General features: G+C 43.0%; 1 protein-coding gene and 1 pseudogene across 1 annotated transcript in view; one reads left to right on the forward strand and one right to left on the reverse strand.

Moving 5' to 3' along the window:
* Positions 1-26,199, reverse strand: part of LOC126161883 (zwei Ig domain protein zig-8-like) — an 811,818-nt gene that overhangs the window by 636,646 nt on the left and 148,973 nt on the right. The gene's annotated exons all lie outside the window — the stretch shown is intronic.
* On the forward strand, positions 6,012-6,129 carry LOC126105064 (5S ribosomal RNA; annotated as a pseudogene).

Below are 26,199 nucleotides of genomic sequence, written 5' to 3' on the forward strand. Positions count from 1 at the left end.
TTTGAAACGGCAATAAAAACTAAACGAGCAGCGATAGAAATACACCGTTCGTTGCAATATGCTTGGGACAACAGTACATTTTCAGGCGGACAAACTTTCGAAATAACAGTAGTTACAATTTCAACAACAGATGGCGCTGCAAGTGATGTGAAAGATATAGAAGACAACGCAGTCTGTGGGTGCGCCATTCTGTACGTCGTCTTTCTGCTGTAAGCGTGTGCTGTTCACAACGTGCAAGTGTGCTGTAGACAACATGGTTTATTCCTTAGAACAGAGGATTTTTCTGGTGTTGGAATTCCACCGTCTAGAACACAGTGTTGTTGCAACAAGACGAAGTTTTCAACGGAGGTTTATTGTAACCAAAGGACCGAAAAGCGATACAATAAAGGATCTGTTTGAAAAATTTCAACGGACTGGGAACGTGACGGATGAACGTGCTGGAAAGGTAGGGCGACCGCGTACGGCAGCCACAGAGGGCAACGCGCAGCTAGTGCAGCAGGTGATCCAACAGCGGCCTCGGGTTTCCGTTCGCTGTGTTGCAGCTGCGGTCCAAATGACGCCAACGTCCACGTATCGTCTCATGCGCCAGAGTTTACACCTCTATCCATACAAAATTCAAACGCGGCAACCCCTCAGCGCCGCTACCATTGCTGCACGAGAGACATTCGCTAACGATATAGTGCACCGGATTGATGACGGCGATGTGCATGTGGGCAGCATTTGGTTTACTGACGAAGCTTATTTTTACCTGAACGGCTTCGTCAATAAACAGAACTGGCGCATATGGGGAACCGAAAAGCCCCATGTTGCAGTCCCATCGTCCCTGCATCCTCAAAAAGTACTGGTCTGGGCCGCCATTTCCTCCAAAGGAAGAAAGATCCGAAACGATTACTGCATCACGCTATCTGGACATTCTTCGTGAATTTGTGGTGGTACAAACTGCCTTAGACGACACTGCGAACACCTCGTGGTTTATGCAAGATGGTGCCCGGCCACATCGCAAGGCCGACGTCTTTAATTTCCTGAATGAATATTTCGATGATCGTGTGATTGCTTTGGGCTATCCGAAACATGCAGGAGGCAGCGTGGATTGGCCTCCCTATTCGCCAGACATGAACCCCTGTGACTTCTTTCTGTGGGGACACTTGAAAGACCAGGTGTACTGCCAGAATCCAGAAACAATTGAACAGCTGAAGCAGTACATCTCATCTGCATGTGAAGCCATTCCGCCAGACACGTTGTCAAAGGTTTCGGGTAATTTCATTCAGAGACTACGCCATATTATTGCTACGCATGGTGAATATGTGGAAAATATCGTACTATAGAGTTTCCCAGACCGCAGCGCCATCTGTTGTTGAAAATTGTAACTACTGTAATTTCGAAAGTTTGTCCGCCTGAAAATGTACTGTTGTCCCAAGCATATTGCAACAAACGGTGTATTTCTATCACTGCTCGTTTAGTTTTTATTGCCGTTTCAAATATACCGGTCATTTTTGAAACACCCTGTACATTGCTTAGCCAACGTAGACTTTCCAAAATGTTTCGATCTCTTTCATAGTAGAAAGAGATCCTTGTACAGAAGCAGTCATGCATCAATCGTTTTGAATCAAGAACGCGTACTAACAAATATCAGACAGAGGAATATCTAAATTTCCACCCCTTCGTTAAAACACCATCTAAATGGATTTTTTTTTCAATGAGGTGTTCGGCTGAATAAAAGATTGTGCGCAGAGTCTTTGGTTAGGTCTTCTACAAATTTTTCGACTGCATGAGCGAGAAAATAAGCTGTGTACGCTTTTTACCGTCAAGATTCTCCTTTTGATCTTCAGTGTTAATGTTGTTTTAACGCACTTCTTCGCTGATTTCAATTACTAACTATTCTATCCATTTCATCATTATGTATCTCACATCATTGACGACCTTTACTACGTCATATTTCATTTGTCGACCTCTCTCTGCGATTATTTGCTTCTACCATCTCTTCAGCTACTGATTTCGGCAACGAATCACGTCGTAATACATATCCGACCTATGAAAGAGGCCAGCTGAACCGGACACGCATTTGGTAGCAACGAAGATCAGCATCGGATGCACCTCTCGGCCGGCAGATTGCTCAAGTGGAACTCAGATGTTGCAATAGTGTCACGCAATGGAATAACAGTTGTGGGGGTGGGGGGGAGGATTGGTAAGACAAATGAGTCCTGGGTGTTGGTTCTTTCAGAAAGCATTAATTAGCTTAATAAAATGGGATTTATCTATTTATTTAAATAAAATGCTGTCCCAGCTTGGCTCCTGCTTATTACAAAACCTTCTGAGACAATTCTTAGACAGAACCATGATATCGAAACAAATGACATAAGTCGCAAGTGAAAACATCTAATCTTTAGAATATAGAGGGTGACCTGCTTAAATATTTCAGTGCAAATATCACTGGAACAACGACAGAAACTGAAAAACACCTATCATGGGTATGGATATAAGGCAGGGGCTGATGAAAACAACCTCCCCTGTGTATCTGAACAGCTCACAACGAAAAAGGTTGGTTTGTGTGGAGGTATGTAAAACTTAAACGAATATTTATTTTCAACACAAACTTATATATATAATTCACACCCTGGATTATCTCTTGCGCAATCAAAACATCGCTATACATCAGTTACATCTTGAGAAATAGAAAAGCACAGTTGACGCTTGAAATAATCGGAACGCGCAGGCTGTTGCATATCTTGAGATGCAAGTTGAACAGCACGTTACTTGTAATCGCGATTGACGCACTGAATCTTACTTTCATTGTTATCACGAGGGCCGAAAGTAAGAATAATGTTTTCGCTCATAAACGTTCATATGTGTATAACGGTTTCCCTCTTACGTCTTTTATTTATCTACACACACACTACGGAATAATACCGCTCAGTGCATGCCGATCCATTAGACTACACACCACAAACCCACGCATCTGCAGTTGTGTACTGAAATGGAGGCACTGGAACGGACCACAATCGCCCCTGTGTAACTGAACAGCTCACTACGAAAAAGGCTGATTTATGTGGAGGTATGTACAGGTAAATGGTACTGGGGTACTGTACACTGTAATTGGTATTAATGTTATAAACGTGATGTTAATGTACCTGTCCATCCGTTTTAGGCATTCGACGTGGTCTCCAAAAATGAAGAAGTGGTTGACAAGTTATTACTTTGCGGAGAACGCTACTCAAACGGCACACGAGCACCCAGCGTTACCCTAACAGACATTATCCTGCCAGCCCTAGCTTCACGAATATTGTTCGAAGGCTTCGCTTGACGTGAAGCATGTCTCCACCGACGCGGATACGAGCAAAAGAGTAGCACATGATGCACCTGTTTCGGCGGCCGCTGCAAATAAATCTCGTGAAATGCAGGGACTGGTGGGAAACCCCGACCAAGCGTGATGCGTACCCTTCACAGACATATATACTACCGGTACCACATGTCGCTACATCGAGGACTCCATGGCACTGACTTTCAAATCCACCTGGAATACTGTCAGTCTGTTCCGTGGCATCACTATGACTTTATGCGTACTGTACTGTCTACCGATGAAGACACGTTTACAAACCATGGGCACGTCAATTTACACCAAATGCATGACTGGTTACCGGACAACCCACATTGGGTTCTTCAGGTAGAGCATCAAGTTGGTGGAGTTCAGAGTATGGTGTGTTGTTGCAGGACAACACTGCGTTGGCCGGTATTTCATTGATGGCAGCCTTAACGGGTGACAGCAAGGGCGGTTCTTGAGGCGTGCCTTACCTGAACTGACGGAAAACATACAACTTCATTTGCCTCAGGCAGAGTGGTATCACCCAGTGCCCTGCGCATAAGGTCATGGTGGCAAGGAATGCAGTGAACCAACAGTTCCTAAATCAATGGATGGGACGGGGCAATCCCGTTCAGAGATTTCCAGTGCGGTCGCAGGACTTCGCTCCCACGAACTATATCAGCAATTCCAACAACAATGGACGAGATGAAAGCCCGTATTACCACTGCATGTGCCACAATAACACTAGAAACACTGAAAGCAGTGGCTTGATCAGTGCTGGAGAGTGCACAGCGGTGTTGCCATGTAAGTGGCGATCTCTTCGAACATACGTCGTAACTACGATAATCATCGAAGCAGACGAAGTGAATTAAAACTTGCGCTGCGGTCGGGACTCGAACCTGCGTCTTCTTGCTTGTCAGACAGAAATGCTAATCATTACACCACCGCAGTACGCTGGTCAACAGTGCTGCAAGAACCACGAAGATACGTCGTAGCCTTTCTGCTATGAGAAATGGAACTGGATACTTGCGTACATTTTACATGTTTCTGAGTAGACGTTTTTTTTACCTTGTAGGTACTGCTGTAAGTTTATGTAATCGTTTCACTACATGAGATCGTTCATTTTTAACGTAGTCATCAAAAGCGTTCAGTGACATGTGTTGTACACATCATGTACCATTACGTAGTTGATGTAGAACTACTTAGAGGCAGCACATACCATTCTGCTAGATCCTCGGCCGTCTGTTAATTATGTTTAGCCTAGCCCGTGATATTTGACATTTCGAGACCGCTATGTCCATTCTCGTACTGTATAAATATCAATAAAGCACGGACGAATAAACCGTTTCTTTATTTTTCACTGTGTTTTACTGGACATCCGTATTGTTTCCAGTCCATTTAATAACAGAGTAAACAGGAAAAGAATACAGCGTTTGTCGCTCCATAGTACGTCAATCACATCACGATAACGAGCAACGTGGGGTTGCATCTCGGGATGTGCAATAGCGCCACGTTTCGTTCATTTCAAGCGTCAGACTCGCTTGGCAATTTCTCCGGCTGTAACTGATATATTGCGATGCAACCAACGCCATTCTTTTTGTTGTGCTTTTTCATTTATTGGTTGTGTAAGAAATAATATGGGGCATCTGTAAAAAAATTAAACAAAATAAAGATAACCTTAAATTTATGTTGAAACTAATATTTCCTTGCGTTTTAAAAAGTATCACGATATTTACTTTTATGAGGCCCTGCCATACTTTCATACCCGCGAAAGTCGTTTATAAATATCTATTACTGTTCGAAAGATAATTGTGTTGAAAGGATTAAGTGAGCCGATCTGTAACATCCGATTAAGCAGACGAACATCCAGAGGAATAAGGAAGGAAGGTATAAACCTTTCCCATACACACCATTCACGAAGCAAATGAACACATATCCGAACAGTGTTGGCTTTGACCTCGCCACAAGGCAAAGTGTGTCAAATGCAACTAGGATATCTAACTCACGTGGCAACGTATCAAGGAAGCCTAACCAACATCAACATTCTAAAATACGACTTATTCGAAATCAGATGGATAGTAAAAGACGGATAACTCCCATTCCTGGTCCCATGGCTTTAGGTTTTCATCATGAAGTAATCTGCAAGTTGGTGTGGGCTCTTGTCGACCGAATTGCGTCTGGTATCAGATTTCTCCCAGAGCTGTCGAACCTGAGCCCCTCGCTATAATCGAGTTCTCGACTCCCAGGGCTGAATACAAGCGCCAACTGTCTTCTCTCAAATTTCAAAGCAAAGTGCACCAAGAGGCTTCTGCCCGCTCCAACTCTCTCTAAACTTATCCTAAAACTCTCTTCCCGAATGTCAAAACTCATTCGAAGTCAGACCAACAAAACTGTCCGTGACGAAACACGTAAAGCAACCCTCCTAAGAAAAAAACTTTATCAGCCTGACAATAGCTTGCCTTCGCTAGCACAGTTCCTTTAAGTTAAGCACAAAATTCCCACTCTTCATAGATGTAAAAATTGTAGCCAGCCCTAGGTACTCGCGCGACTCTCATTCTTCGAAAGTGGCCTGCTATCTCCAACGCTCTGGTACTTATTTAATAGACCAGTCAGTGAAGTTTCAACCCCATTCTTTCTACAATTCGAGACGATGGTCGCCCCAAGAGGACAATACCTCCGGTGACGACATCCAAAACCAGCGACCTATGTCTGCAGACACGGCCTTGCCGCAGTGGATACACCGGTTCCCGTCAGATCACCGAAGTTAAGCGCTGTCGGGCGTGGCCGGCACTAGGATGGGTGACCATCCGGGCCGCCATGTGCTGTTGCCATTTTTCGGGGTGCACTCAGCCTCGTGATTCCAACTGAGGAGCTACTCGACCAAACAGTAGCGGCTCCGGTCAAAGAAAACCATCGTAACGACCGGGAGAGCGGTGTGCTGACCACACGCCCCTCCTATCCACATCCTCATCTGAGGATGACACGGCGGTCGGATGGGCCCGATGAGCCACTTGCCTGATGACGGAGTGCTTAATGGCTGCAGACGGCGTCCACGAAATATCGTCTCTGGAAAAAGACTCCCTGCTGATAATGTCATTTATTAAGGAAACCACAATACTTTCAGCAATAGTTTGTTTGGTTTTACGTATATGATGAGTAAGCTATGAGACGAGAGCTTACAAGCTAATGAATATTTCATGGAACATAATTCGAATTTCGTTTTCTCTCCATGTGCATTCCGGCATTTAACTTGATCGCTCGTCAGATCACTGACAATAGTTTGTGTAGATATAATACGTTCCCTGGACCGTCGTGTTGGAACCATGAGGTGACAATAGTCATGGAATAACAATATGCACATATACACATGGTGGTAGTATCGCCTACACTGCATGAGTCTGAAGACATTTCATCTGACTTCCAGAAAAATATTATCTACACAATTCCGAAGACTGCAAGAGCTGACAAGTCCGAGAATTATCACACAATCACCTTAACAGCTCATGCAGCAAAGTTTCTGACAAGAGTAATATACTAAACCAGAGAAAAGGAAATTGGTGAAGTGACAGATGACGTTCACTTCGGCTTTAGGAAAGGTAAAGACACCAAAAGGCAATTCAGACATTGCGGTTGGTAACGGAGGCAAGACTAAAGTAAAATCAAGACACGTTCATAGGATTAGTCGCTATGGAAAAAGCTTTCGACAATATAGAATAGTGCAAGGTATTGGAAATGCTGAAGAAAAGAGGGGTAAGATATAGGGAGGGATGGGTATTATATATTATGAACAGGGACCAAGAGTGACTAAGAACGAAGCGCTCCGATTAAGAAGGGTGTAATTCAGGGGTGTACTCTGTCCCCCCTACTGTTCAATCTGTACATCGAAAAAAGAATGATGGAAATCAAAGTATGGTTCAGGAGTGGGATTAAAGTTCAAGATGAAAGGATATCAATGATACGATTCGCTGGTGACATTGTTATCCTGAGTGAACGCGAAGAAGAATTACATGACCTGCTGAGTGAATGAACAGTCTGATGAGTACAGAATATGTACCGAGACTAAATCGAAGAAAGACAGAAGTAATGAAAAGTAGAAGAAATGAGAACAGCGAGAAAATATCAGGGCTGATGGTCACGAAGTAGATGCTACAACCTAGGCAGCAAAATAACCAGTGACGGACTGAGCAAGTAGGACATAAAAAGTGGGTTAGCACTGATTAAGAGAGCATCCCTAGTCAACAGAATTCTACCAGTATCAAACATAGGTCTTAATTTGATGAAGATATTTCTGAGAATGTAAGTTTGGAGTACAGCACTGTATGGTAATGAAACATGGACTGCGGGAAAACCGGAACAGAAGAGATGTTGTGTTATAGAAGAATATTGGAAATTAGGTTGACTGACAAAGTAAGGAATGAGGATGTTCAGCGCAGAATTGGAGAGGAAAGGAATATGTGGAAAACACTGTTAAAGAGAGTACACAGAATGATAGGACACCCGTTAAGACATTAGGGAATGGCTTCCATGGGACTAGATGGATCTGCAGAAGGCAAAAACTGTAGAGGTAGGCAGACATTCAGGTAGGCAGAGATTCTAATACATCCAAGAAATAATTGAAGACCTAGGTTGCAAATGCTACTCTGAGATGAAGATGGGGCGGGCCGCATCAAACCAGCCAGAAGTCTGATGACTGAAAAAAAAGCTATCGAGTTAAATGTGCAAAGAACTTGGCAGGATAAGCCTTTTAAAATAGGCACCATAACCTTATTGTATGTAGACGCAGGTTGTTTATGACGTAACAGCGTGCCGTCACTGTACTCTCAATCAGTGCCAGTTATGACCTGAAGTCATAGCCGATGACTCCCTACACCACGACAGAGGCAGAACACCGCTGTGCATCCCCAAAATATCGGAAGGAAGGGGAAACTTATCAGGTCGCTGCGATACGAGCTCATTATAGTCATTCGGGGCAGTGGAGGGAGACTCACAACTCAATGCTGAATTCAGTGCGAGCCATTAATCAGTTTCCTACGTCAAACGTACACTCTAGTGTTGCGGTGTTTATTTATTTATTGATTTTATTTATTTATTCTCGAGCTTGAAACATACATAATGTACACTACTGGCCATTTGAATACTACACCTAGAAGAAATGCAGATGATAGAAGGGTATTCATTAGACAAATATACTCCACTAGAACTGACATGTGATTACATTTTCAAGCAATTTGGGTGAATAGATCTTGAGAAATAAGTACCCAAAACAACCACCTCTGGCCGTTAATAACGGCCTTGATACGCCTGGGCATTGAGTCAAATAGAGCTTGGACGGCGTGTACAGGTACAGCTGCCCATGCAGCTTCAATACGATACCACAGTTCATCAAGAGTAGTGACTGGCGTATTGTGACGAGCCAGTTGCTCGGCCACCATCGACGTTTTAAATTGGTGAGAGATCTGGACAATGTGCTAGCCAGGGCAGCAGTCGAACATTTCTGTATCCAGGAAGGCCCGTACAGGACCTGCAACATGCGTTCGTGCATTATCCTGCTGAAATGTAGGGTTTCGCAGGGATCGAATGAAGGGTAGAGCCACGGGTCGTAACACATCTGAAATGTAACGTCCACTGTTCAAAGTGCCGTTAATGCGAAGAAGAGGTGACCGAGACATGTACCCAATGGCTCCCCATACCATCACGCAGGGTGATACGCCAGTATGGCGATGACGAATATACGCTTCCAATGTGCGTTCACCGCGATGTCGCCGAACACGGATGCGACCATCATAATGGTGTAAACAGAACCTGGGTTCATCAGAAAAAATTACGTTTTGCCACTCGTGCACCCTGGTTCGTCGTTGAGTACGCCACCGCAGGCGCTCCTGTGTGTGATGCAGCGTTAAGGGCAACCGCAGCCATGGTCTCCGAGCTGATAGTCCTTCCTGCTGCAAACGTCGTCGAACTGTTCGTGCAGATGGTTGTTGTCTTGTAAACGTCCCCATCTGTTGACTGAGGGATCGAGACGTGGCTGCACGATACGTTACAGCCATGCGGATAAGATGCCTGTCATCTCGACTGATAGTGATACGGGGCCGTTAGGATCCAGCACGGCGTTCCGTATTACCCACCTGAACCCACCGATTCCTTATTATGCTAACTGTAATTGGATCTCAACCAACGCGAGCAGCAATGTCGCGATACGATAAAACACAATAGTGATAGGCTACAATCCGACCTTTATAAAAGTCGGAAACGTGATGGTACGCATTTCTCCTCCTTACACGATGCATCACAACAACGTTTCACCAGGCAACTTCGGTCAACTGCTGTTTGTGTATGAGAAATCAGTTGGAAACTCTTCTCATGTCAGCACATTGTAGGTGTCGCCACCGGCGCCAATCTTGTGTGAATTCTCTGAAAAGCTAATCATTTGCATATCACAGCATCTACTTCCTGACGGTTAAATTTCACATTTGTAGCACGTCATCTTCGTGGTGTAGCAATTTTAATGACCAGTAGTGTATACACAGTTATGATTACATTTCTGTTGACCAGATCTTGACCACTGCTAATACATTTTCTACCTCTTGATGAATTTCATCTCCTGTGTATAAGGTCGAACACAGTTGGCATCGAAGAATATGATGAACTGTTATGTCTTCTCCACTGTCACAGTGAATATCATCTTGATCAGTGTGCCCCACATTGGCGGATGCGTTCTATCCTGCTCCACTCTCATTCTGTCCACATTAGAGGCTATGTCTCTTCGAATAAGGGGTGATTCTGTTCTTGCGAGGTGGTGATGCCATTTAATTGCAGTGGATATCAAGCAAACTGTTACGATCCTGCAGATAACATTGAGAGCTATGTCCACATGTTTGTCATATGTTGAATTATACCAAACAGGACTTGCACACTCTACCGCAGAATAGCATAGTGCCACTGCAGAGGTTCATAGTTATTCTGGTTGACTGCCCCAAAGTGGTCCAGTCAGTTTTCATAGAAGATTGTTCGTGGTAGATACTTTCGACTTGAAGTTCATTCAATGCACCTTGAAAGTAAGAGATCCGTCGAGTGTCACTCAAAGATATTTTCAGGTCTGATAGTGTTCCAGTTCGACACCTGACCGACGAATGGGATAGAAATTTGGTGGTATGGTTGGTGTGAGTCTCCAACTAATGCTGCGGGACGTCACAGAATGTTACGTGGAGTCCATTACTTGTCCTGGGACGGCTGTTGCAGATGTGAAGGCGCTAGGTGTGTTTCGTACAATACGACTCGTGGTTGACCGGAACACTGATATCGAGTATACCTGCCCTCACGGCCCTATGCAGTCCAACATAGGGTTAATATCATATCCTAAAGCCCCTTAAATTTTAATGTTGCACGATGCGACCAGATAACCAAATGGAGACTCGCTATATACACTCCTGGAAATGGAAAAAAGAACACATTGACACCGGTGTGTCAGACCCACCATACTTGCTCCGGACACTGCGAGAGGGCTGTACAAGCAATGATCACACGCACGGCACAGCGGACACACCAGGAACCACGGTGTTGGCCGTCGAATGGCGCTAGCTGCGCAGCATTTGTGCACCGCCGCCGTCAGTGTCAGCCAGTTTGCCGTGGCATACGGAGCTCAATCGCAGTCTTTAACACTGGTAGCATTCCGCGACAGCGTGGACGTGAACCGTATGTGCAGTTGACGGACTTTGAGCGAGGGCGTATAGTGGGCATGCGGGAGGCCGGGTGGACGTACCGCCGAATTGCTCAACACGTGGGGCGTGAGGTCTCCACAGTACATCGATGTTGTCGCCAGTGGTCGGCGGAAGGTGCACGTGCCCGTCGACCTGGGACCGGACCGCAGCGACGCACGGATGCACGCCAAGACCGTAGGATCCTACGCAGTGCCGTAGGGGACCGCACCGCCACTTCCCAGCAAATTAGGGACACTGTTGCTCCTGGGGTATCGGCGAGGACCATTCGCAACCGTCTCCATGAAGCTGGGCTACGGTCCCGCACACCGTTAGGCCGTCTTCCGCTCACGCCCCAACATCGTGCAGCCCGCCTCCAGTGGTGTCGCGACAGGCGTGACTGGAGGGACGAATGGAGACGTGTCGTCTTCAGCGATGAGAGTCGCTTCTGCCTTGGTGCCAATGATGGTCGTATGCGTGTTTGGCGCCGTGCAGGTGAGCGCCACAATCTGGACTGCATACGACCGAGGCACACAGGGCCAACACCCGGCATCATGGTGTGGGGAGCGATCTCCTACACTGGCCGTACACCACTGGTGATCGTCGAGGGGACACTGAATAGTGCACGGTACATCCAAACCGTCATCGAACCCATCGTTCTACCATTCCTAGACCGGCAAGGGAACTTGCTGTTCCAACAGGACAATGCACGTCCGCATGTATCCCGTGCCACCCAACGTGCTCTAGAAGGTGTAAGTCAACTACCCTGGCCAGCAAGATCTCCGGATCTGTCCCCCATTGAGCATGTTTGGGACTGGATGAAGCGTCGTCTCACGCGGTCTGCACGTCCAGCACGAACGCTGGTCCAACTGAGGCGCCAGGTGGAAATGGCATGGCAAGCCGTTCCACAGGACTACATCCAGCATCTCTACGATCGTCTCCATGGGAGAGTAGCAGCCTGCATTGCTGCGTAAGGTGGATATACACTGTACTAGTGCCGACATTGTGCATGCTCTGTTGCCTGTGTCTATGTGCCTGTGGTTCTGTCAGTGTGATCATGTGATGTATCTGACCCCAGGAATGTGTCAATAAAGTTTCCCCTTCCTGGGACAATGAATTCACGTTGTTCTTATTTCAATTTCCAGGAGTGTATATCCCCTTTGAAAATTCGTCAGGTACTGATAAGGCGGCCTCAGAAGAGTTTGCGGTATCTTCGTCTCCTTAACAGTGGTCAGTTAGTACCCTTTATACAACTTAACTCGATTGGTAACAACAGAAACACTTACGCACTCTGTTATCCGTTCTAGATGTCACACTGAATTGGAACTGTACTCATTTACACACCCGCCGATTTTGTGTACGTGTACTAAGTTACATTGATATCTGACCAAGTCTTATGGTTGATTTATGTTTTCCTTTCTTCTTTTTTTGCTAGGAAGTGTATTTCTTCCGTTGCTGAATATGTGCATAAAGTGTACTGTGAATGATTCAAACTGGTTGCTGATGGATAAATCAGGACAGCGACTAATGGCTGTTAATTAGCGAATCGCTCTATAGCAAGCACCTCACATAGCGTCTCCTGCCTGAATGTTCACATCGGAATGTGCAAAAGCCAAGCGTGTGACTGTATGCAGTGAATACCTCCGCTTCATGGCGGCTACGAAAATAGACGCCTCTGGTATGAAAGGCTACATACACATTCAGTGTAAAGCAAACCATTTCAGCTCTGTACATTTGTAAGCATGAAGGCCCGTGTGAAAATACCGCTAGTTTACCGAAGAACGTCGAAAATACATCGGATGCACAGTAAACGCTAAAATGTTGTAACGTACCTGCAAGCGTTGGAAACAGCGCGGTTAGCTGGCGCGTCAACTAGACAGCGCCTCAGCTTAGGAGTAACTGTGCCTTACCACTGATTTGCTATCATCTTGTTAAAACTATACGTTTATTTCGCCGTTTATCCTTGTTTACGAATCAAACACAGTTTTTGATACAAGTGTGCCATTTTCTGTTCGTCTCGTTTGTAAAAATTACGTACAAAGCTATATACTTGTAATCTCCCCACGGAAAGTTACCCTCTACCACGCAATAATTAATAATGGTCAATCAAATCATCCACATTTATTTACGTTTGAAAAGTATCTGAGCAGATTTTCTAGTAATATATGCGCTGACAGCTCGTCGACGCCAAGGTATTTTTCTAGTACGTTTATTCTTTGGAACAACAGAGGTACAGAGATGTATGCTCCATGGTCATTATAGAGAGAGAGAGAAAGGAACAGCTTCGGAAAGTATCGGTTGGAAGATTTTCGGATTGCTAAAGGAGATTTTTATTTACTCTTCTTCGCGCTAAAGCGAGACAGGAAAGTTTGTGCCGCTAGCGTGGTAGATAAAGAGAAAGAAGGACTTGTAAAAGTAAATTGCATGAGACTTAAAATCCACGGAAACGGAACATGTACGGAAATGGATTCAATATACAATTTTCCTCAGAAATAAGGTTTGTGACCATTTTATTTTAGAGTGAATGACGAATGCGTTCTCTGTCTGAATCGTTGATGATTGTCTGGGCCCTGTAATTAATTGGGAAGTTTCAGCTGTGACGAAGAGAGCCTGCAATCTCTGAGTTTTTTGAAAATCGTCCAAAAAGGCTTCGTCCACATCTGAAATTTTAGATCTGTCGTAAACTGAACGAAGTGTTCAAACGATCGATTTTCCCAACTGAATGCAGCGCTTAATAATAATAACGTATGTAAAGATCTTTTCTAGCAAGCCAGCCGCTGAATATTAAGAAGAAGGGCTCCACCAGAGATTCTACTAGGCTGATTTCATGTAACTTATATTTGAACTGTACACAGATAAAGGACAGAGAGAGAGAGAGAGAGAGAGAATGGAATTCTAGAAGTTACTCAGAATCCTCCCATTAGTATAATGTTTTGTCTGTCTTTGCACGGATAAGCCTGATAAGAAAACCTAAGCCCTTGACTTTATTGTACAGAATTGTGTGTGAGGGTGAGAGAGCGATAAAGGCGACAGATACACTTCTGTACAGACAAAACATTACACCAAGTTAGCGGCTAGCTACATTAACACACACATAGACTTTCATCAAAACCAAAGTAGTAAGAGAATTCATTAGATACTGACTACGCATACTGCGAGAGGGAAACAAAGTGACCGTCTCAAAACGAAGTTCTCTTATTATTCAGGTCTATGTCACACAAAGAATTTCGTTATCTCTTTACGCTGCTTAGTAAGCCATCATCAGTCGATATGTTTAAAAATAAGAATCAGTATAAGTGCGTTTAGGCATCGCGCACTGAGGGATCCATACAAACATAATTATATATATATCATTAGTTCATCCTTCCTGTGATGGAAGACATAAATTTCAAATTGATGCGTACGTCCACTCTTTTTCGAAAAAAAGGGATATCAACAGGCAGATAAAAAATGAACTTTTTGTTTCCTGGTGCTACAATTACAAATTAACAATTTTCGCAATTTTTCCCTTTACTTGTACTGTGAAATCTTTCTTCTCTTCAAATTTCATGATTATAGATCAATGGAAAGTAACCTACAGATTTAGGGTAAAATACTAGGAAATTAAATTACAAATCCAACTGTCTTCGAAGGACGACTACACACATTTGAATGTGTTACACAGTACCTCATTTACTGAATAGACCAGTGACAAAGGATAGGCTCTGGTAATGCATCGTCACTGTGAGGTCGTTCTATTTCAACTAATCTGCAATAGCACTCCAAGCATTTACGCCCTCTGATTGTTGTAACAGACTGACTGTTTTCTTGCGAATTGTCGCCTGAATCTAGTAATTTAGAGTAAGACAAGATGATCCGATCCTGCGCCTTTTATTAACCGGTAACATGGCACATGCAAATTAATCGGATAATTTGTTTCTTTGCTCGGAAAGTAACAGCTTTTTGCATAGTTAGTTCCGAGAGTACCAGTGGTACATTTTGAGTGGATGGCGTCTTTAGTGAAGAGTGCATTCTTGGTACGTTCTGTCTGATGCACATAAATCCTGAGTACAAAACAACCAATAATTGTACTCGAGATAAAATAAGATTTAAATATTATTTTTTGAGCAACTAAACCTAAATTTTACGACTAATTTTCTTATAACATCCTGTCTTTACACGAACTGTGTAACAACGGGATACCTAGTACAATTCAGATTTTACGTACGATTTCAGGTAAGCAATTACTACAAAACAAATACAGATCTAAAACTAATACAGAAAAGGAACCAGAAGTTTCAATGGGCATCGTTGTGATTTTACGGTGCATTGGCCCTGAACTGGTATTTCGGCTGTATGCCCTTCGATCTCTCTCTCTCCCTCTCTCTTTTATTGACTTTTGGGCTGTGTCCATTCATCGATCTCAGTAGCTTAAAATTAATAATGACGCCACGACGGTAAGGACAACGCAGTACCCAGTCACCCAGTGGAGGCAATCTCGGACCCGCTCGGAACTCGAACCCGGGACTCTTTTCCCAGCAATAAACGAGGTGAGCGAGCCGCTTCCGAGGCGGACCCTTTCGCTCATCTTACGTTTGGGCAGTCAGACTGAGGAGCCTGAATGGCATATGGTCTAAATGTATTCAAGAAATGTTCATGTAGCTCCACTCTTTGGATCACATTGCGCAGTAATCTGAAGATTATTTTCACGAAAATGAAATTAGAACCATAAAAGTTGGCACATAGGCACCGAAACGTGTAAATATCTGTAATAAGAAAAATGTAAAAAAAACACTTTGTTTAATACACAAAGGAGTTTTGAATATCAAACAGAATAGAGTACTAACACAGTTCGACGTCATTCTTTAGATGCCTTTCTCTAGTCCGTGCGTTTTTTCCTTTACAAAGATTCTGAATGAGGCCCAATTCCACAGATATTACAAATCAGTCCCAATTTGGTTCAAAATGGTTTAAATTGCTCTGAGCACTATGCGACTTAACTTCTGACGTCATCAGTCGCCTAGAACGTAGAACTAATTAAACCTAACTAACCTAAGGACATCACACACACACATGCCCGAGGCAGGATTCGAACCTCCGACCGTAGCGGTCGCTCGGTTCCAGACTGTAGCGCCTAGAACCGCACGACCACTACGGTCTGCCCTAATTTGTATACCTGGTTTAAATTAGTTATAGTTTCAGTCAAGAATACCTAGAACAGTTATTTTTTTAGGGTTAGTGATAGTAAAATTTTTCAGAAGTGACAAAGGATAGGCTCTGGTAATGCAGCGTCACTGTGAGGTCGTTCTAGTTCAACAAATCTGTAATATCAAATCCGTGACCAATACATATCACTTTAAATACCCGTTGGCCTCTTACAGCTTCCGTCAACAGTTGCACGTACTCTTTGCATGTAAGGACACTGGACAGGTGGTTAATATATTTTACCTCGTTTATTTCACCTCATTTGGTCTATTCTGGAGCGGATGGAGTTGTTTGGCGTACGGAAGGTTTCCCTACGATCCGTGAGTGAGAGCTACGTGAGTGAGTGTACCAACATCGAGAAACGTCCTGGTTCGTCAAACTACTTCTTTGATTGAGAATTACGCAACATAGAGAACGAAAGTACTAAACGAAGATCGGTATAGACCTAAAAGCATGGTTGCGATGTGGCGGGAAATTTTAGATAGTTTTTACCCAGATCATAAAGTAATGCTCAATCTTTTCCTCTCTAAAGAAAGAAAGTTACATTTGTGGAATAAGATGAAGAATTAGTAGTGCGAATGAGATTATCAAGGAAAAATAGTATAACATCGAACAGAGAACTATAGAATTTTGCCGTCACTACTGTCGCTATTTCGACAACTACCAGTCACCTCGTTTCGTCCTGTTCGCCGACTTACGGTCAGCTTGTGTAGAAAGGACCACCTCAAGTCCGTAACGCGGAGGACACGGCGGATAATTCACAAAAAGGCAAAAAGCGTACTCATCTCATCAGAAGACCCATTTTCGAAACGTCACTGCCTACTGTTAATGCGTCACTGTTTGTTGCAAGATCTGCAACCAGCAGTATGCACAAATACACTTGTGACGTAAGTACTTCCCAACTGTCGGTATGTGAACTCTGCATTCACTTACCGTTATCTTATGGTGTAAGCAAAAGGGTGCTTTCCTTTGACGTCATTGCTAACAATGACGTAGGAAAGCCCTACAAATTCTCGTTTAAAGGTGGGTGGGTCCACTTACCGAAGCCAATACGGAAGCGACGGTACATAGCGTTGACAAGTTCTAGGTAGGTTCATGGGTGGTGTGGCATCAAATGTATAACCATAGACCACACAGTTCCCATAATTTATCAGCTGGTGGTTAGTGGGCGCGGAGTTGGAGGCCCAAAAGCGTCCCACTTGTCTTCTTTCGGGGTAACCTAATGTGAGTTAGGTGAGCATAATATCAAAGTGATTCCACTAATGTGCTCCTCAAACCACAGTATCCCTATTCCGACCTTGTGACACGATCAGTTATGTTGCTTTAAGATACCATTGTTATCGGGCAAGGAAGGGACGCAGGTGATAGGCAACATTTCACTTACTTCGCAGCTGTTATGGTGTTTTTAATTACTACCACGGGTCCATTGAAAGCCCAAGTGAGGGCCGCAGAAAGCGTGATACTGGTTAGGTGCATCGTCCGAGTGGCCGTTCGTCTGAATGAGAGTACACGGTCACTACTATCGACCCGGTGTAGCAGGAAAAGTGATTCATCCGACCAGGCAATAGATTTCCATTGATCCACCTGCAATCGGATCGTAGGTTTCGACGTCATTCTTTAACATGACATCACGCCTATTTCGTCTGCTCAAGAGCTCCTAGTTCAACAAAATGAGCTGAACACTGTGCACCGAAACACCTGCGCCTGCTCGAGCAATATACTCTGTCATTAGGACTGCCACAGACGGTCGCCTATCAAGATTTTCAGAGCGAGTAAGTCTCCGACCTCCAAATTATGTGATGAAGCATTGACGTTCAGCACCTTACCACGTACTCGTGGTTTCACTGTCCTTCGACGACTTCCCGCAGGTGCTCACGGAAGTAGCACACCGACAGCCTAACAGCTTCGCTGGTTCCGAGGAGCTCGTTCTTGGCCCGAGCTGTAACTATCTTCCTATCTGTAGAAGTAAATTATATCGTCAGATTTCCCATTTGCCACCCTAGAATTACTCCTCATTTGTCTTTGGTCCGCTTGCATACCTCCGTTATCGGTTCATAAGCCCACATAACCACCAGGCAGCATTCAGTCCCGCTGTTGGCATTGGGAATATGTTTCCATTGATCATTCACTTGTAACAGGCTGATCGACGATATTCTTAAGGTTTAACCGCAATTTTTGCATATAAAGATAACACAGAAATTGAATTATAGTCAAAGCTCCGGCAATAAGCATGACTGTGATGCTTTTTTGTTGGCCTAACGGTGACACTGAGAGCTACTGGTAACCGAATGGTAAGAGTTTTAGATGCAGAAAGTATATCGTATAAATAAGTATGCGGTTGGAATATGGTGAAAGAACCATACCATCTTAGACCACGCTTCATCCTTTTGCGTGCCTTACTAAATAATATTACAAATTTTTTTTTGTCGTCACCGAGTTTCAAAGGAAGGGGAAATGAAAATTAGTTTTTCAACGAAATGTTTGATCAGCGATTCTAGTGGTCGTGATGTGCAGGCGATAATATCGGCGACCTAGACAACATATGCTGATCAACTCGAACTTTGTGTAACTCTTTAGACATTGCATCTTCTCTATACTTTTACTCCGAATCCAGAGTCATACATGTGGATCAGCAAACAAGTAATGAAAAGAAACAGAAGTTCTGTTTTTAGCGCTTTATGAGGAGAGTCTGTGTTACAGTTGACACTTTGGCAGAATATGAAACACAAGTACATAATGTATAATGTACTTAAAAACAGTCATAGAATGTAACATGCCACTATGTGGTGAAAGCTCATTTTCTACGTCTTGCATGTTTCATGTTAGGAATATCACCAAAATATTTACAGATGGTAGTTATCAATTCCTCCTTGCCCTCTGCCTTCACTTTATAATCACAAAGTTTGTGACTATATGAAAATTGTGGAACTTAGTGTACCGCACGTGAATCATGGTTATTTAAAAAGAGGTTTATTCGTGAATACCGTGTCATGAAAGAGCTGCCAAAATCTTTTAATTACTGCAGAATTGTTATAACGTGTAAGTAATTCTTGTGTACAGAAATAGAAAACTGGGAAGATGGCGACACAGTTATACGCTAACAATCTAATGACCGTCACAAATGGGAACTCTTTGACAGTGTGGGCGATACAGTTCTTTTGACCTTATTTCTTCTCTTCTCGCTATACCATCTTAGTATAACTGAGACCTTTAGTCAGGACAGCCTCAAACACTATGTTTTCCGGCATGAAGTAGTTTCTCAGACCCACTGATCGTTTGTATAACTAGTGCCAGTATGTTCCACAGACATACCGAGAAAGGTAGCAATATAACACGATGTACAAAACGAGAGACAAAACTTATACACGCACAAAATATGTTCACGTGCAGTATGCTGAAGAAAGGCTACAGCTGAAACTCTCCAATCGCAGAGGTGTAACTAACAAGCTATATGATATGAAACAGTAATAACTGACATAACTGTTCCCTCACAGACATTAATACTGGGCTCAAAATTGCATTTTCGAGATGATAATATTTAAGGATAATATCGACTTAGAGAAAGCTTTTGACAATGTTGATTGGAATACTCTCTTTCAAATTCTGAAGGTGGCAGGGGTAAAATACAGGGAGCGAAAGGCTATTTACAATTTGTACAGGAAGCAGATGGCAGTTATAAGAGTCGAGGGGCATGAAAGGAAAGCAGTGGTTGGGAAGGGAGTGAGACAGGGTTGTAGCCTATCCCCGATGTTATTCAATCTGTATATTGAGCAAGCAATAAAGGAAGCAATAGAAAAGTTCGGAGTAGGTATTAAAATCCATGGAGAAGAAATAAAAAATTTGAGGTTCGCCGATGACATTGTAATTCTGTCGGAGACAGCAAAGGACTTGGAAGGGCAGTTGAACGGAGTGGACAGTGTTTTAAAACGAGGGTATAAGATGAACACAAGCAAAAGCAAAACAAGTATAATGGAATGTAGTCGAATTAAGTCGGGTGATGCTGAGGGAATTAGATTAGGAAATGAGACACTTAAAGTAGTAAAGGAGTTTTGCTATTTGGGGAGCAAAATAACTGATGATGGTCGAAGTAGAGAGGATATAAAATGTAGACTGGCAATGGCAAGGAAAGCGTTTCTGAAGAAGAAAAATTTGCTAACATCGAGTATAGATTTAAACGTCAGGAAGTCGTTTCTAAATGTATTTGTATGGAGTGTGGCCATGTATGGGAGTGAAACGTGGATGATAAAGAGTTTAGACAAGAAGAGAATAGAAGCTTTCGAAATGTGGTGCTACAGAAGAATGCTGAAGATTAGGTGGTTAGATCGAATAACTAATGAGGAGGTATTGAACAGAATTGGGGAGAATAGGAGCTTGTGGCACAACTTGACTAGAAGAAGGGGTCGGTTGGTAGGACACGTTCTGAGACATCGAGGGATCACAAATTTAGTATTGGAGGGCAGCGTGGAGGGTAAAAGTCGTAGAGGGAGACCAAGAGATGAACGCACTAAGCAGATTCAGAAGGATGTAGGCTGCAGTAGGTACTGGGAGATGAAGAAGCTTACACAGGATAGAATAGCATGGAGAGCTGCAACAAACCAGACACAGGTCCGAAGACCACAACAACAACAATATCGAAACGTTTACTATAGATTTATCACTTTGTGTGATACTGGTTGCGATCCAGCTTCTGGAAGTAACGATTTACAATGATGCTGAAACATGTAATAGGGTTGATAAACCACTGTTAATGGCTACTGATATCAGACGTATACTGTATTTTCTTCTTTCAGCCACATTGATTCTAACCTTAAAATATGCCTCCAAAATAAGATCTTGCAAGTAGGTTGGAGTGGCAACACACGTTTCTTATGACGTTCCAAAGTATCACCGATGTAGCAATACAGAAAAAATTACTCATACTTCCAACTTTATAGTTCCATATTCTAATGTGTTAGTCTCAGCATAAAAAATGGCTCTCAGCACTATGGGACTTAACATCTGTGGTCATCAGTCCCCTAGAACTTAGAACTACTTAAACCTAACTAACCTAAGGACATCACACACATCCATGCCCGAGGCAGGATTCTAACCTGCGACCGTACTGGTCACGCGGTTCCAGACTGAAGCGCCTAGAACCGCATGGCCACACTGGCCGGCCAGTCTCAGCATAATTCATGATTATCAACATATGCATGGAATTCAGTTCACCACTCAGTTCTTCCGTGACTGCGAACTCAGGACTGGACTAAAGGAAGATACTACAAATTCCAATGTCAGGAAGCAGACATTTGAGCAGATGAGGCATGGTCGAAGAAAGAACATACACGCCTGTAGCAACTCTGCGACTTCCCGTTGGTGACAACACAACTGCGTCGACATAGCCACGTGTTCAGACACAGTTCTCCCTGTTAGTGGTTTAGTAGTGTACGTCCTGATGGCGTGTTAGAGACTTGCTTAAGACAAATGTGTGGATTTCAAAACTGCTATTACCCTGCATATAATCTACGCTATCATGGTTTAAGCGTGTGGCTACAGTAATATATAGGAGTTAGAAAAAACACAGGGAAATACAAGACCCATGAGAGTAGTGTGTCCTATTAGCTAATAACGAATGGAAAAGTTAAGAGAAGGCGCAGCAGGCTGAACTTCGCTAAAAGTGACAGTATATTGGAACAGAAAGAAACCAGAAACTCTAGTCGTTTGTTAGGCCTGTAATGCATACAGTGACATACGGGATGTAATTAGTATTAAACAAAGTCTGCTTTGTGTTCGCCCGACGAGATTGAATATTATCATACCAACGCCTACACAGCACAAATATTTACAGCACATGGCCTAAGGGTCTCCTGGTTAAAAAGACCAACTGTTGAAACTTCTACAGGACGGAAACTAATCCGGTAAATATTTTTGAAGGCCCCTCCCGCCGGAGGTTCGAGTCCTCCATCAAGCATGGGTGTGTGTGTTGTTCTTAGCATAGGTTAATTTAAGTAGTGTGTAAATCTAGAGGCCGATGACCTCTGCAGTTTGGTCCCTTATGAACTCACACACATTTGAACATATCTTTGAAACAAACAAAAAATTCCTTACAGTCCTTGCAGAATGACATTTCGAATGTCACGTTTTGTAATGATACTGTTCGATGAAATACTACGATCGAAAACTGAATAGTAAATTTTAGCATACATGGTACCTTCAAATTCTAATGCTGCAAGTGTTAAGGTTATCAGTATAATAAAACGGTGACAGCGCCTTTGTGTCCCCCAATACAACCCACAGAATCTCCTTGTTGGGTACCTAGGAGCAATCTGCGCAGCTATGTATCGATCTGACTGCTAGCAATCGTCTCAACGCTACGCAAACGGAATACTAAATGACTCTAAGGTAACATTTGCTGATTATATGGACCAGAGAGTGGATAGTATGCACGTGCAGCCATGGTGTAGGAGTGAAGGGTCGGAAAGACACAGGCTACGGAGTGTATCTGTAGTCACTAGGAAACTGTGGAGCATTTTTTTTTTTCCAACAATGTCTTCATACTATGCAAGAGAAATTCCGCAGCCGAGAAGTAACACAATACAACATATCCAACGATCAGTAATATAAGTGCGATTCTTCAACTTCTTCCAGCTTAATACATGACGAAATAGCTTACGGATGAGCGCCAGGATGTCAGGGTCTAATGACTCTGCACATCCGGCCGTTCACTCGGGATTTGGTCAATAATGTGTTACATCGTTCAGTACTACAACAGTGGATGAAGTATGGCTAATAAAACATTATAACTGAAGGCTATAGCATGGAAGGCAAAACTTGTAGAGGGAAATCAAGAGATGAATACACTAAGCCGATTCCGAACGATGTAGGTTGCGGCAATTACTCGGAGATGAAAGGAATTGCACAGGTTAGAGCAGCATGGAGAGCTGCATCAAACCAGTCTTTATACTGAAGACCACTACGACAACAACAACAACAACAACAATACCAACAGCTGAAAGCAATCTAACGGAGAGTAATTGTAGTTATTTCTATTCTCATACTGAAACAGATTTAATTGATACCACAAAATAAACCTGTGTTCGATAGTTTAAACTTCAAATACTGCAACTGTACTATACACATTACTAACGTTCGTAGAGATCTAAAGGTAATACCAAGGTAAATAGTTAAACTGATTTCTATTCTCGTACAGAAGTGGAACAGCGAAAATAGGTGTGTTTAGTAGTCTGCAACCTATCAAGGAGAATGCTTCATCTTTTTTATTACTATTTTCTGAATTTCTACCCCGTAAATGTACCGTACTCTGTAGCATCAGCACAAGCACTATACCTCAGGTATTTGTTTGTGTACTGTTTCTAGCTGTTATGTGAATACAGAGTCAGTTTTCACATCTCTGTAAGCTGCTCCTTTATGCTGAGACCAAACGAACTTCCCCTTTTAACCATGTGGTGTGAACTATGAAAATGCTGTTAATTTTATACTGGGCGTATAACAACGTATTGTACAAGGCGTGGAGGTTTATACATGGGCACGATGTGGTCTTATTGCGCTGATAAACTTATATTAGGAAACGCTTCGTTTACGTGCTTGCGTCTCTGAAATGTGGAAGAGTACACGGGCATTTTCGACCACACCAACTAGGAAAGGAGTAAAAGAGACAACCCGAATTAAAGTCGTAGGAAGACAACACGGCAGCGCAATAGCAGAGTTCTACAATTCGGTACGTGAAACTTCTTGGCGGATTAAAACTGTGTGCCAGACCGAGACTCGAACTTGGGAACCTTGCCTCAATAGAAGCTGTGAGGACGGAGCGTGAGTCGTGCTTAGGTAGCTCAGACGGTAGAGCACTTGTCCGCGAAAGGCAAAGTTCCCGAGTTCGAGTCTCGGTCTGTCACTCAGTTTTAATGTGCCAGGAAGTTTCATATCAGCGCACAGTCCGCTGCAGAGTGAAAATCTCGTTCTGGAATCTGGTACGTGACTACTTGAATGACACCTTCATCAATGGATGGATTGGCCTACTTGCTCACTAAACCTGACACCACTGGAGTTTTGTTTCTGGGGGTACATGAATGTCGTAGTGCATGAGACACCAAAAGATCATATAGCACGAATACAAGCAGCGCTCGGAGTGATACGCCGGGACTCTTTACAATGGTTCGGCAAGACATCAGGCGACAAACAAAAGTTATGCAGTTCGTGGCAGTCGTAGTCACACATTCTGTAAGTGAATAACGCTACTGTTTAGTGATAGTCTCCTTTACTTCTTTCCTAGCTTGTGTTGTCCAAACTGCCTATCTCGTCCACCACCGTTCAGAGACGCTAAGCACGCAAAGGAAACATTTTCGAACATAAGAATACCAGCACACTATACTCACACGGTACCAATTGATCATCGACCACGGCCTGTAACATTTCTTTTGATACAACCAGTATAAAGTAGCCTTTACCTCTGCTTTATTTGTTCCTCTACTATGTTAACATCTTTGCTTTTGAATACGCTGCAGTAGGCAATGGAATTATCACCAGAAATCTTGATTGCACGAGGATCAAATTTTTATGGAACCCGCAATAAAGTCTCTTACAGAAAAATCATAAAAAATACTTATGTGTTGGCTCTTGTTGTCATAGTGGTATTTTCTATCTAGATTTTAGCTCCGTGTGTTATTCATCAAAATTTACAGCTAATGCGAAAATTTCAGGTTAGGCTTTACCATGACTGTCATCGATAGCGAATGGAACAAGTTTGCTGTTAAAAGTTAGTGTTTATTTGTTTCTACAACGCGTTTAATAGATTTCAACTCAATGTGCCCTTATGTGCATTAAGGCGTGTGTCTTTTGTGTACTACTTTAGGGTTGTTCGCAACATAATTATTACACTTGTTTCAGTTTGTCACCTGATTACATATATGGGTACAAAGTATAAGCTATATAAACTTGATAGATAAGGGCTTCTATACCACCGGAAATATTAACAGTAATATGTCTAGGGCTTCTATATCACCGGAAATATTCACAGTAAACTGTCTATTCATCTACACAACCAAAGATCTTCACAATGCTCTAAGACTTGCTTCAGAATAGTGTTTTTGTTTTGCTACATGTTTTCTGCACTTTGATCTAATGTTTCTGCTTTTCTGTATGTCCTCTGAACTTATTTTCATATATATGATATATTACGACTGAGAAGGAACTTGTGAGTACTAAAGTTATTCTTACATTTGCATTTACGTTCAGTCCTTAGTCAGAGCCGACCTGTGGCTAGCGGTTCTAGGGGCTTCAGTCCGGAGCCGCGCTGCTGCTACGGTCGCAGGTTCGAATCCTGCTTCGGGCACGGATGTGTGTGATGTCCTTAGGTTAGTTTGGTTTACGTAGTTCTGAGTCTATGGTACTGATGATCTTAGATGTTAAGTCCCATAGTACTTAGAGCCATTTGAACACTAGTCAGAGACCTACAGAGAGGCATGTTCTAAAAATGCGATTTTTTTTCTGTATTCGGCAGTGCCACAGGTTACCCCAAAGTCGTAACATAAGATACACATGCCATCATACACGTAAATCCACCTGATGATGGAGGTTTAAACCTTTGAAACGCGTTGTGGAAATAATAAACAGTGACAGTAGACTTGTTTAATTCATAACTGCTGATGTACAGTGCATTCAGCCAATGCGAAATACATGGGTACTTATATCCAAAATTTACTTTACGTTTGTGCAGTTACAGTGAACTAATTATACACTAGAATATGATTTGTTCACCTTAATGTTATTGTACAATTTAGTACATTTTTTCCTACATTTAATTAGACCTATCGTGTACAGGCAATAGTGGAAGTCAAGAAAATAATGATGAAGACATTCATATTAGAGTTACTTCATTTTGCGATGATGTAATACACCACTCAATGACCGGTAATGACTTCGCGTGAAAGCTGTTTGGTAAGCGGTAGTGTATTAACAACCTCTTCTACTACGATCTCACTGAGGAAATCAACTGATTATGTAATCATTTACTCATTAAACAGCTAA

Source organism: Schistocerca cancellata, chromosome 1 (genome assembly GCF_023864275.1).
Source record: "Schistocerca cancellata isolate TAMUIC-IGC-003103 chromosome 1, iqSchCanc2.1, whole genome shotgun sequence".
In the NCBI taxonomy this organism is placed as follows: Eukaryota; Metazoa; Arthropoda; class Insecta; order Orthoptera; family Acrididae; genus Schistocerca; species Schistocerca cancellata.